The following is a 14,673-nucleotide window of genomic DNA, read 5'->3' on the forward strand; positions in this document are numbered from 1 at the left end:
TGGTCTGGGTCTGTCACAGTAGGGACTCCTAGAAGTTCAGTCTGGAGCTCCAGGTGTGGGCAAACTCCAAGTGTGGGTTACACTGAGAAGAAACCAAAGGGGAAAATTATACAAGCTTTTAATAATAAGGTGATTGAAAAACCTATAATCCTGTTCAGATCAGCATTGCATCTTGATTCTCTGCCTGTGGGGGCAAAAAGCACCGCAGGGTCATTCATTCCAAATAAGCATATTGTCTTGTCAGTACTATACTGTATTAAATTTGTATGCGTCGTACATTTACATCTATCTCAGTCAGAATAATTAGGTTGCTAAAGTTACCTTGCAGTGCAAAAATTGTACCAATCTTCCTTATAAATCATTCTTACCTTGCTCTCCATCTACTGTATTTTGTTTCCTTTCTGACCATTCCTGCTCTCTGAGTTGTTTAAATCTGATTAAAACAATTCTGATCTTGGTTACAGAATAGTAACTCCATTTAAATCCTTGAAGATACTATGGTGTTATCCTCATGTAACTGAAGTCAGAAGCTGACCCCACATGTATATATCTCTCTCTGACTTCCATATCTACTAAACTTTAGGGTTTTTATTCACTGTCCCATTTGACTCAATCCTCACATGATAGTGTATGATCCTACAATCCTTCCTCAGACAAAACTCACAGAGCCTGATCCTGACTTGACTTCCCTGGGAATTTGGGGACCCTATAACGGCAGGATAATGGCCTCTCATGGTATTTTTATTCAAGTAGAGACTTCAGGTCTTCTGCAAGCCATTATGCTACCCTTTATTCCAGATTAAATCAGCTCTGCGTGTCTAGTCAGTAGTTCATCTCAGGCAACTTCTTGAACTCTGTTTCATATATTTCTGTGTTAATATCCTTTGATCAAATTAATATGCCTATTTTTTTCTATTAATTTCATGGATTAGTCTTCACCCTCAACATGCATAGTAAACTGTGCTGCCACTTTGTTCATTTTCTTTTCTTTTCTGGTTCACGTGTGTTCAGTTTGCTTCTGGGCCTGTTGTGTGCATCTGGCTAGGTATCTTCCACTGATAGATTCCTGTACTTTCCCTCCATCATTACATTTTGGGGTTAGTGTAAGAACCTGCAGGGCTCGAAACGAGGACCATGGGGGTTCTGGACTGCTGACGCATTACCACTGGATGCTTAGGCTAGGCTCCCATGGGAGGTCCTTGTGAGGCTGGGCTCAGCAGCAAGTACCACGCAGCAGGACCTGAATGGTAGTTTCATTGATTGGCCACCAGTACTTAAACCAGGAAGCCATGAAGGGGAGCTGTCTGAGCAACAACGCATACTGCCTGCCTGTCTCTGCTCCAGACTCTGCTTGCAATAGACCCTAGACTCTGGCTTCCCACCCTGGTTTGTCCTTGACTTTGCTCTTTGTTTGCTGTTTGTAACCTGGTGCCCAACCCCAATCTCCTGGTACCTGCCACTGCCTGACTCTTGGTTTGCCCTTTGGCCTATTTGAGGCTCTGACTTCCTGGTACCTGACTCCTGCTCTGACCACTCTCATTCCAGTTGTGGCAGTTAGAAGTTGAAATGGTTGTAATGAAACCTGAAATAAGAAGGGGAAAAAGCACTCTTGGTTTCCTGAAACATAGGCCTAGTCTGGTGAAACGTTCACAAATCTGCCAAGCAAATCCAGTGTAAAACTTTTCTTCCAACCACATTTTTGAATGACACACTAAGTGAAATTCAGTTATTTTGACTTACTTTTGCTTGAAGGTTATCAAGTTATTCAAATACAGAACTGAAAGTGAAACTCTTGGGGTGCAAGGTAACCCTCATGAATTAAGATTAATATGTGTGTGACCTGTTAAGAGAAATTGTGAATATCCCATTTCTAGTTAAAGTCCCTGATCTCACATTATTACCATTATCATCATCATTTTATAGCTCCCAGATATCTGTGAGACACTTGTAGGACAAATTGAAAGAGTCTGTCCATGCCCCTTAGAGCTTACAATCTATTTATAAACACAGTGCGATGTCTGGGGGTAATGAGGAAGTATAAGGGTTACATGCATAAGATTACATGGTTGCTATGTTTAGGAATGTGTGCTTAATGATTTGAATCCCATGGTGTGCAGAATAAATACCGTCTGATCACCTATCTAGAAAGCTGTGGACCAATTTTCTTGAAGTAACGTAGCCATGTCAATTCACTTTACATTAGCCCAATTTAATTGGAAGTATCCTATAGAATGGGTTTTAAAACAGAAGTAGTTTAAAGTTCTATAGAACTTTCCATCTAAAGATCTCTGAGCACTTCACAGCATTAATTAAGCCTGACCTCTGTGATTATCTAGTAATTATTTAGTATAACCAGTACTTATCTTCATTATACTGATGGGAAAACTGGAGGTAGTGGAGAGGTACAGTGACTTACCCAAGGACGCACACAAGTCTCACAAAAGGTGAGGGGAAAACGTAGCCCATCTGAGTGTTAATCCTGTGCTTTAGCTATGGTCTGTCCTCCCCCCACTTCATTGTGACTGGCTAAAACAGAGACATGAATGTGGATAAAATTACGTACATAATTTCAAACTTCATTTTATGTAGGTAATCTTTTCACTCTAATTAAATGCAGCAGGACTGAGTCTCTGATGAGCACTGACTAAGGAAATGTGCCCTCTGACACTTTTTCCCTTAGAGACTCAGGAATTCTCTGTGTTCTTTTATGGACTTACTGATGGTGTATAGATTTTAGTTATTCATATAATAAGTAAACAATGACCATATTAACCTACAGGAAACCTTATTGAATGATCTTAATAAATCTCACTGTTCAGTGAGTGCAAAATTCCTCTCTGTAGGGCATCCCTTCACATGAAGGCTTAATTTATTTCAGTAACTCTACTTGCTTGGCCTTAAAACTAGATTATAGAGTTCTCCTAGAAAACCTTCAAGACTGACAGATACATGAAGATGCATTTAAGCTCCTCGTCCCTTTAAATTTTAATTTGAACCCGCTGAAAATCTTTCCTTTGAAGCTCCCTGAATAATTCTGAAAGATGGAAAAATTCCCTGGTGTTCTACAGTTATTTTTTCTTCTTTGACAATGCCAGACTTTAATTTTGTTAGTGAAGTTCTGTAGGCACAGAATAGGACTGAGGGACCTTTCAGAGTCTACTTGTCTTGGGATCAATACTCTTTGGGGTTTAGGAGTTTCAGTTCCTCCCTTTACAATTTATTTGAAGGATTTCAGGGAGGCAGTGATGCAAGAGTCAGCACAATTATAGCTTTCCACCCGCTGGACAGAAAAAAGAGATTCCAGCCTCGATCCCGAAAAAGAGGACTGTGCAGGTGAAGTCCTGCACAGAGATCCATTCAAGTCATTGGGGCTCTGTGCAGACACCTGTGGCTCCACCTATCCAGATACCCTTGCAAGACTCTGTCTCTGGTCTTGAGAGTCACCCTTTCTCCTCATAAAAGTCTGTACCTTGCACATGAGTGACAGAATCCTGGTTTAATTCCAGGGAGCTTTATCCACAACCACAGATCAATTGTAGTTCAAAAACAAATTAAAACTTGGAACTAGCAAGTTGCATGCCATCCATAGCCCAGTTGTATTACTTTTATACTACATTCCTTCTCCTCCCCTTTGCTTGTTTTATTCTCCAATTTAGGGCCTTATCCTGTACAGACTAATTGCATGGAATTGCACTGAGGTGAATGGGAGTTCTACATGAGAAGGGCTTGTAAGATTGGGCCAAAGACTCTCTGTGGCAGGGACCTTGTCAACATACATGTCTGTGAAGTGCCACACACATGAATGATAGTAGATAAATATTCATAATAATTTCTAGCCTCTTCCTTCCTGTCAAAAAAGAAGTAACTCTGTCAACTGCTTTGAAGAAGCTTTTAAACAGTTAATGTCTTTGGGTCATGTGTTTCCATGATCACCTCACACACCAGTCAAATCATCTGTTTCAGCATCTGTATTCCGCCCCTTTGATCCTAAGCTAGTTTAATACAGAGCCTCTACCACTGGGTCTAATCCTTGTCTCATCTATTTGTTGGCTATTTTTCCCTGGCATTCTCAGTTCTTTGCTGTACTATGTGGCCAACACTTTGTACAGACACGATTCCCAAGCTCAGGACTTCTTAACTGAGTTTTTAAAAATACCATAAACTTCACAGCAGGGAGCTATTTTTTCCCTGTCACATTCCACTCCCTCATCTCTCATTCCCACTATAAATTGCACTATTTAATTTTTTCTAAATGCAAAATGACATCAAATAGAAAGTTGGCCTATAGGAGAAGTGTCCTGGGAAGGTGGGGAGGGAGAGTGTGATGATCTAGGGTGCAATCCAGAGCAGTGAGGAGTTGTCACCACTTGCCCTGCAACCCTGAGTGCCTCACAATGTCTTGCTGCTATAGCTTCCAATCTGGAAACTAGCAACTGGCTTACAAGGATGTAGGTCACACCCTGAGAGTCTCTGCACTAGACGGCCTGATTCAGCAGCTCTGGCCTAGCAGCCTGTCTATAGCTCCACTCTGGCTTCTACCAGCCTTGGTTACTACTTGCAGGGTGGCCTAATAGACTCCCAGTCCCAAATTTTCCCCAAATCACGTATTCTGTAATGCCCAGCCCTTGCCTGGACAGTTCAGAGAAATAAAGGTTTGTTTATTCCTCTAAAGACACAAAAGCACATCACAGCTTATTAATTTAACTGCGGTAAATGCACCTTCCCTTTAAACACAGCGCTGAGTTGGTTTATAGTAAAAATAAAACAAATTTACTAACAACAGTTCATAGGTTAAGTGATGCAAAGTAAAAGGACTAAAGTTAGAAAGGGTTGCAAGCAATTAAAAGTTTAAACACTCATCTAAATGTCTAAAACATAATCTAGGAAAGTACAGCCTTTGTTCAAGATGTTTTCTCTCACCAATCTTCTTTCTTCCCAGACATGACTGACTGTCTCTGTCAGCACATTCCACAAAAGCACAAGGGCTGGTTTCCCTTGTCTTCCTAGGTGAAAGATCTTTGCCTAGGCAGGTTTCTCATCTATGTTCAGTTCCAGAGACTGCACCCCCTTTTGGCTGAAGGGCCTATCTATCTCAGCTTCCAAGGGCTCTGTTCTCATGTGTCTGTCTAGTGAAAGGTGCCAAAGATGACTTCTATCCTTGCTTATTCTTCCAAAGCTCAATGACTTTGTTTCAAGAGGCAGGATGACCTCATGCTATTTTTCCTTTCCTGTGGTCTTCTCATCCCCCTCTTGATTTCTATGTAAATGGAGCTTCCATTTTTTCTGGTCACACCTTGCTTAATTTCCCTGGAGACAGGTAGGTAGCTTCCTTCCCACCTCTCTGGGGAAAAGCCTGTTTCTCCCTTTGTTTGGTCACAGACTGGAAAACCTAATGTCAATGAGTATCCATAATTCCTCGTCTAGGATAAATACATACAATTCACAATTATATTAATCATGAGCATGTCATAGGTGTTCATAAAAGACTTCACATTACACACTTTTATAATACAGTAATGTTTTGTACAATCAGTTGATTCAATTGCTGATCATTTAAGGTTCAGCCAGCCCCTTGTCTTTATAGATGAGTAACCCTTTGAAACATATTCTTCTGAAGGCTACCCTTCAAAGTAAAGTTTATTCAAGCTGTGAGGAAGGTGACATGGACTCTGGTGGTGAAGGAGCTCCCTGTGCTGTTCCCCTAAACCCCCATACTCCCACTGGAATTTGCTAAAATGCAAAATGTTCTGTTTCTTCTTCCAGTGCTGTCCCTGTGGGTGCTCCACTTTAGGTGTTTGTGCGCCCCTGCGCTCATAATCGGAGACTTTTGGTAGCAGTGCCTGGTTGGGTCGCACATGTGTGGTCTCTGTCTCGTGCTGCTTCAGGCAGTTAACTGACGCTGTGCGACCAACCCCCACTCAGTTCCTTCTCTACCGCCCTCTGCTACGAGTCGGAGCAATCAGCAGCACCTCACTACTTAGTAGTTAACTAGTTTAACAGTTAGTTAGTTTCCTCGCTAGCAGATATTTGCCTTGTTTCCCTTTTACTTTAATCCCCATCACCGAGTTTAAAAAAAACAACAACAAACAACTTTTTCCTTTTAAACTGCCGGCTGGGGAGAAGTTTCAGTAGAACCTCCGCATACAGCCACTCTGAGGGCAAAAGCCCCCCCAACAGGAATGCCAGGTTTCCCAGGCTTTAAACACTGTCTCAGCTGCAAGCTTGCTATACCTATCTCAGATGGCCATGATCAGTGTGTTTGCTGCCTTGGCAAAACGCACATAACTTAGAAGTGCCAGCACCCCCTCAAGCTCATTACCAGGACAAGAAGAGCTAGAGATTTGCAGTTAAAGCTCCCCTTATGGCGAAGTCTCTCAGATCTGCATCTGAGCCTGGAGCCGGGAGCCGGGACTCCTCACACCACCCTGGGTCAAACTTCGCTGACCACTGCTTCTGATAGGGACCCTCCTCAACCCATGCGTCTGAGCAAGCTGCCAAAAAACTGTCAAAAAGGCAGGCACCTATGTCCCCAATGCAGGAATCGGCCAAGAAATGCCGTTCCACGAGTGGACACTCAGCACTGGCACTGACTGCACTGTCAGCACTGGTAGCCGACACAGCGGGACCACCCGGCACCGGCGGTACCGCTAGAGCCAGGGACTCTAAAAGAGCCAGCTCCGACAGAGGCACTAAGGGGAAATCTAAACCCCATGCCTCGGCACCACCAATACCAAAGCCGTGACCCCCACACAGCGGCGTGGCGCCGAGACAGACGGTGGCCCTTTTAAAGGCACACTCTGTTCACACAGCGGCACAGCCTTCAGTGCCAGCTTATACGCAGCAGCTCCTCGCACGGACAGTGGTATAGCCTCAGGGGCCAACCAAAGAGGCACCGCAGCAGTTTCTCAGACAGAAGAATTTCTTAGTCAGCTCTGCCCGACTCCCCTATCACCGGCCCCAACGCAAACATGTCATGCCCTGCACCGAGTCTCCTCACGTCTCCAATACAATCCGCTCCTCCCTATTCGAGTGAGGAGAAGGATGAAAGTGAGGAAGGACAAAGTGATCTCCCTCCACAGTCTCCTCTCCACCATGAACCGACTAACTCAGGACCCCCTCAAGGGACATATTACACTGATCCCAAATATTTTCAGTGGTATGGCCAACCCTTGGGGGCCCCCATACCTTCCCCACCCCAATGGGCATACTGGAACCCATGGGTGGCATACCCCATGCGACTAGGACTGCCCGGCACACAGCAGTCACCTGCAATTTTGGTGCTTGGACCTTTGATGGGGTCAGGGAAAGCGGGGAAAGAGAAGGAAGAACCCCCAATCCTGGAAGGGGCACCGCCTACCCATTTGTCATCATTATCCACAGATGACACCGTTATGCCTCTTCCCCCTAATATAGGGGGTGATTTTAGACTATTCCAGGATCTATTTAAAAGGATGGCTAGTTCCCTGGACATGCTCAATAGAATAGAATCAACATTCTATCTTTGCTCACCCGCTAACCAAATGTTTTCTCAAAGGACTCAACAACATCTACCCAGAACGACATGAGCCTACTACACCATGGGACCTCAACCTGGTCCTTCAGGGCCTCACCCGTTCCCCATTTGAACCCATGGCAACATGCTCACTACTACACCTTTCCATGAAAGTGGCATTCCTTGTGTCAATTACATGTGCCAGATGTGCAGGCGAGCTAGGGTTCCTCATGGCAGATCCCCCATACACGGCCTTTTTTAAAGATAAAGTATCCCTGAGACTGCACCCTAAGTTTTTACCGAAAGTCATCTCAGTTTTCTACCTTAACCAACTCATTTACCTACCAACATTGTACCCCAAGCCTCACACAGATAGAAAGCAGTCCACACTTCATACTCTCGATGTACAGAGGGCATTGGCCTTTTACATAAGCAGAACAAGGCCCTTTCGTAAATCACCCAGACTACTTATATCCATCACCGAATGTTTCAAAGGGACTGCCATATCTAAACAAAGACTCTCCAAGTGGCTCTCCAATTGTATAAAACTATGCTATCATTAGTGCACCTGCCAACCTCCCAAGGGGATTCGCACACATTCCACCAGAGCCCTATCAGCTTCCATGGCTTTCCTGAACATTGTACCCATCATGGACATTTGTAGAGCTGGTACCTGGGCCTCAGCCCATACCTTTACACAGCACTACGTATTGGAGCAACGGGAAACATCTGATACTTTGTTCAGACTCTGTACTGTCATCTGTCATGACTTCAACTCCAAAGCCCCCTCCTTCCACCAGAGGGCACTGCTTTGAAGTTACCTAAAGTGGAGCACCCAAAGAGACCACACTCAAAGAAGAAGAGAAGGTTACTCACCTTTTGCAGTACTGAGGTTCTTCAAGATGTGTGTCCCTGTGGGGGCTCCACTACCCACCCTCCTCCCCTCTGCTTTGGAGTTTCTTATTCAGCCTCTGCAGTAGAGAAGGAACCGAGTTGGGGTTGGTCGCACAGCATCAGTTAACTGCCTGAAGCAGCATGAGACAGGGACCACGCATGTGCAACCCCACTGGGCACTGCTACCAAAAGTCTCCGAGTACGAGCGCAGGGGCGCACAAACACCTAAAGTGGAGCACCCACAGGGACACACATCTTGAAAAACCTCAGTTACTGCACAAGGTGAGTAACCACCTCTTCCTGCAGTCTCCTCCCCCTGCTGTCTTGATGGTCCTTTTTATTGCTTATACGTAAAAATTGTCCTTCATTGTCTTTTCCTGAAGACCTAGCTGGTTGGAGAATCAAATACACATTCCTTTGTCTAGGGCAGACTATTTACGAACTCTTCCTGACATGACTGGCTTAAACACATTTTAGTCACCAGTTTAGATTCCAGCATGTGTCCAGAACTCTTAATATACACTGCATGCATACATCACTCAAGAAAATTAATGATGAGTGAGTTATTAGTTTTCCAATGACATATTACATGACACTTGTTTAAAATACAGATTATAACCATAGTGAGTTGGGGTACGCAGACCAGCTGAAACTCATTCCTTGATACCCGTCAGCTCCTTGCCCTCTGGCACTGGGATGCTCTTAGGGTCACACCTCTCCCCTTACAAAGCCACAGGAGGGCAAGCCACTGACTGACCTCGAGGGAGTAGATGAGAGCCCTGTTTCCTGGACAGGGCGTCTACCATCATATTTTCATTCTGCTTTATATAGAAGAAACCTGTTTAGTCACCTTTTTGTGTTTCCAGTCTCCAGGACATAACATCAGAGAGTATCCATAGTTTCACCTCCAGAGTTGTTACAAACATTTCCCTGTGACATTAATGACTAGTGTGATATTAGATTTCAAACCATATATTGTTATATGTCACCTTTTAAATAAATATAACACCAGTGTGTGAGGTGTAGTGAGTATGTCAGGCCTGACAAGAGTTGCCAACACAGAGTAGTGAATTACAGATGGGCCTCTGTGTCACAGGGAGGTTGGTGGTATTTGGTTTGTTTGACTCGATTTTCATTTAAACATTTGTTAAATGGCTGGTTTTCTTGCTATTATATCTATATATGGATGGACTGCTCTTCTGCTAACTTCACAGTTTTGTTATATGCAAAAAGTTCTGGATCAGCTATTTTTCTCCTTTACAAGAGTGGTAAGATTAATCTATACTTGCCTTGAGGAAATATCTGGTATCTAGGGAACTCACAGGTCTTAAATTAGCTGCAATAGGGCTCTCCTTGTTCAATGAATATAATGGATTGAGATAATGAGCTTTACAAAGAATGATAGAAAGGATACAAAGTTCAAATAAAGGATGTTCTCAGGTTCATAACAAGTTCTATATGCATGCCAAATAGCATGAAAATTAAAGCTTTGGACCCAATTGTTCATTGCTTTCCTCTTTGGGTGGTCATTTACTCCATTTTGAAGTGGTTGTAAATTGCTATTATTAGTGTAAATGCATGGTGAATTCTAATTTTTTACTGTTTTACATGTTTGGAAAGTAGGAGTAAATGAGCATACATGATGTGTAGGGCTGTTTAGTTTCAGGCCTTTTATAGTTTGTATTGCTTCTTGAACAAAAGGATGCTCTTGAATCTATTTCCTTTCCAATTAACTTTTTATTATTTCAGATAACATTAAATTTGATCTGTGAAGAGACTCCACTCAGTGAGGTGATCATAATTCAAAATAAAAAACAAGATAGTTTTATGGTGATATTTTGTAGGGCTTCAAAATACTCCTACAAAAGAGAAATCTAGGGGGTGCTTTTTGTTTTTTAAATGTGAGCTGGTGTCACTACTGCCAGCTTCTGACTTAATAGTGACATGTGTATGTTTCTAAGTGAAGAATTTTTTCCAATAACTTCCTGTTCTGAAAAGAGTTTATCAGGAAACACTGAAAATGTGCTGTTAACATTTAATTTGAGCAAATGAGGGAGGTCTGATTTTTGTCTACACATACTTGATCTTCCTCTCCTCTCCAAACACTGCATCACCCTTAACAGTTGTCCCTCTGGACTGTTTGCTTCTGGTAAACACAGAGTAAATTCAACCCATTACAGCAATGTGTCTTGAATAGAGCTGAGTGCAATACTGCATCTGCCAAAATTGCCAAAGTGCTTCATTGGAGTTGTAATTCAGGTGCTTTATGCCCTCATTCGTCCCTGTGGGCAGAGCTCCCTGGCCGAAATACATCTCTCACGAACAAATGTATTGTAATTATTTCTAAGGCTCTGTTTATGTCACGGAAGTCACGGAAGTCATGACTTTCAGAGACCTCCATGACATTTTCTGCTTCTGCCCCTGGGTTTATTGCCCAGGACCTGTCCATGACCTCTACTAAAAATAACCATAACAAAATCTTAGCCTAAATTATTACAACAAAAGATACTGTAATACTCACTCATAGAATCAGAGATTTATTGGGACTACTGTAAGTTCCAACTCCAGTACACACAGGCAAGTCTGAACTTCCTGCTAATCCCGCAGCTCAGATCAACAACATAGTAACATACAAGACAACAGCTTAGCGTATCCTGGGACCAACACAGCTACAACAACACTGCAAACAATAATTTAACACTAACATAAAGATATAGCACCATCTATTTGCTGTCCACACTAAACATTACAACTTTCCCCCTTCTAGTTAAATAAGAATTGAATGGTAACTCCTAGGAATCCAAGCAGTCTGCCATCCATGCAGGTTTCTATGTTAGTCTACACTCTTGAGTCGTGTATTCAGTCATAGAAACTTTGCTCATGGTTGGATCGAGATTACCAGCAAGTGGAGGGTTCATATCTTCTAGGTCAGGCCTATCTTTTATGGACAGCAATATGTTGAGGTCCCAAGAACACCCCAGGTCCAGCTCATCTGTTCCACCACCTTCTGGAAAGCTCAGATCACTGATATGCCCCTGTCATAAATATAAAGGGAAGGGTAAACACCTTCAAAATCCCTCCTGGCCAGAGGAAAAACCGTTTCACCTGTAAAGGGTTAAGAAGCTAGGATAACCTCGCTGGCACCTGACCAAAATGACCAATGAGGAGACAAGATACTTTCAAAGCTGGAGCTGGGGGGTGCGGGGAACAAAGGCTCTCTCTGTCTGTGTGATGCTTTTGCTGGGGACAGAACAGGAATGGAGTCTTAGAACTTAGTAAGTAATCTAGCTAGATGTGCGTTAGATTCTGATTCCTTAAATGGCTGAGAAAATAAGCTGTGCTGAACTGAATGTAGATTCCTGTTCTGTACAGCTCTGTAGGCAAAGAGCAACTGCTGCAACACTAGGTCCCAATCAGTGAAGTTCCATTTCAGCGAGTAGCTGTGGATATTCTGGGTCCTTTTCCAAAAAAGACACCCAGAGGAAAGCAGTACATACTGACTTTCATGGATTTTGCCACCCGATGGCTGGAAGCAGTAGCTCTAAGCAACACCAGGGCTAAAAGTGTGTGCCAGGCACTAGCAGACATTTTTGCCAGGGTAGGTTGGCCCTCCAACATCCTTACAGATGCAGGAACTAATTTCCTGGCAGGAACTATGGAAAGCCTTTGGGAAGCTCATGGGGTGAATCACTTGGTTGCCACCCCTTACCATCATTAAACAAATGGCCTGGTGGAGAAATTTAATGGGACTTTGGGGGCCATGATACGTAAATTCGTAAATGAGCACTTCAATGATTGGGACCTAGTGTTGCAGCAGTTGCTCTTTGCCTACAGAGCTGTACCACATCCTAGTTTAGGGTTTTCACCATTTGAACTTGTATATGGCCGCGAGGTTAAGGGGCCATTACAGCTGGTGAAGCAGCAATGGGAGGGATTTACACCCTCTCCAGGAGCTAACATTCTGGACTTTGTAACCAACCTACAAAACACTCTTCGAACCTCTCTAGCCCTTGCTAAAGAAAACCTACAGGATGCTCAAAAAGAGCCAAAAGCCTGGTATGATAAACATGCCAGAGAGCGTTCCTTCAAAGTAGGGGACCGGGTCATGGTCTTAAAGGCGCTCCAGGCCCATAAAATGGAAGCGTTGTGGGAAGGGCCATTCACGGTTCTGGAGCGCCTGGGAGCTGTTAATTATCTCATAGCATTCCCCACCTCCAGCCAAAAGTCTAAGGTGTACCATATTAATTCTCTAAAGCCCTTTTATTCCAGAGAATTAAAGGTTTGTCAGTTTACAGCCCAGGGAGGAGATGACGCTGAGTGGCCTGAAGTGTCTACTACGAAGGGAAAAGTGCTAATGGCGTGGAAGAGGTGAACCTCTCCATGACCCTTGGGCGTATGCAGTGACAGCAGATCCAGGAGCTGTGCGCTAGCTACACGCCGATGTTCTCAGCCACCCCAGGACTGACTGAACGGGCATACCACTCCATTGACACAGGTAATGCTCACCCAATTAGAGTCCAACCTTACCGGGTGTCTCCTCAAGCTAAAACTGCTATAGAACGGGAGATCCAGGATATGTTACAGATGGGTGTACTGTGCATGGGCATCTCCAGTGGTTCTAGTTCCCAAACCAGATGGGGAGATACATTTTTGCGTGGACTACCATAAGCTAAATGCTGTAACTCGCCCAGACAACTATCCAATGCCACGCACAGATGAACTATTAGAGAAACTGGGATGGGCCCAGTTCATCTCTACCTTGGACTTAACCAAGGGGTACTGGCAGGTACCGCTAGATGAATCCGCCAAAGAAAGGTCAGCCTTCACCACACATGTCGGGCTGTATGAATTTAATGTTCTCCCTTTCGGGCTGCAGAATGCACCCGCCACCTTCCAAAGACTTGTAGATGGTCTCCTAGTGGGATTAGGAGAATATGCAGTCGCCGACCTTGACGATGTGGCCATATTTTCGGATTCCTGGGCAGAACACCTGGAACATCTACAGAAAGTCTTTGAGCGCATAAGGGAGGCAGGACTAACTGTTAAGGCTAAGAAGTGTCAAATAGGCCTAAACAGAGTGACTTACCTTGGACACCAGGTGGATCAAGGAACTATCAACCCCCTACAGGCCAAAGTGGATGCTATCCAAAAGTGGCCTGTCTCAAAGTCAAAGAAACAGGTTCAATCCTTCTTAAGCTTGGCCAGTTATTACAGGCGATTTGGACTGCAATACAGCCAAATCGCCGCCCCACTGACAGACCTAACCAAAAAGAAACAGCCCAGTGCCGTTCAGTGGACCGAAGAGTATCAGAAGGCCTTTAACCAGCTTAAAGCGACACTCATGTCTGACCCTGTACTAAGGGCCCCAGACTTTGACAAACCGTTCCTAGTAACCACAGATGCGTCCGAGCGTGGTGTGGGAGCAGTTTTAATGCAGGAAGGACCAGATCAAGAATTCCACCCTGTAGTGTTTCTCAGCAAGAAGCTGTCTGAGAGGGAAAGCAACTGGTCAGTCCATGAAAAAGAATGTTACACTATTGTCTACGCTCTGGAAAAGCTATGCCCATATGTTTGGGGACGGCGTTTCCACCTGCAAACCGACCATGCTGTGCTACAGTGGCTTCATACCGCCATGGGAAATAACAAAAAACTTATTTGGTGGAGTTTAGCTCTCCAAGATTTTGATTTCGACATCCAACACATCTCAGGAGCTTCTAACAAAGTGGCTGATGCACTCTCCCATGAAAGTTTCCCAGAATCAACTGGTTAAAATCGTCCTTGAGATGTGGAAAATATTGTTAGTCTTTATATACTTGGTAGTATATATGTGTCTTATTAATTCTGTTTTCTCCTAGAGCTCCAGGAAGAAATCACAGCCAGCGTTTCACCCTATCTGTGATTTGGGGGGCGTGTCATAAATATAAAGGGAAGGGTAAACACTTTTAAACCCTCCTGGCCAGAGGAAAAACCGTTTCACCTGTAAAGGGTTAAGAAGCTAGGATAACCTCGCTGGCACCTGACCACAATGACCAATGAGGAAACAAGATACTTTCAAAAGCTGGAGGGGGGGAGAAACAAAGGCTCTCTCTGTCTGTGTGATGCTTTTGCTGGGGACAGAACAGGAATGGAGTCTTAGAACTTAGTAAGTAATCTAGCTAGATATGCGTTAGATTCTGATTCCTTTAAATGGCTGAGAAAATAAGCTGTGCTGAATGGAATGTAGATTCCTGTTTTTTGTGTCTTTTTGTAACTTAAGGTTTTGCCTAGAGGGATTCTCTATGTTTTGA

Source organism: Natator depressus, chromosome 2 (assembly GCF_965152275.1).
Source record: "Natator depressus isolate rNatDep1 chromosome 2, rNatDep2.hap1, whole genome shotgun sequence".
Taxonomy (NCBI): Eukaryota; Metazoa; Chordata; order Testudines; family Cheloniidae; genus Natator; species Natator depressus.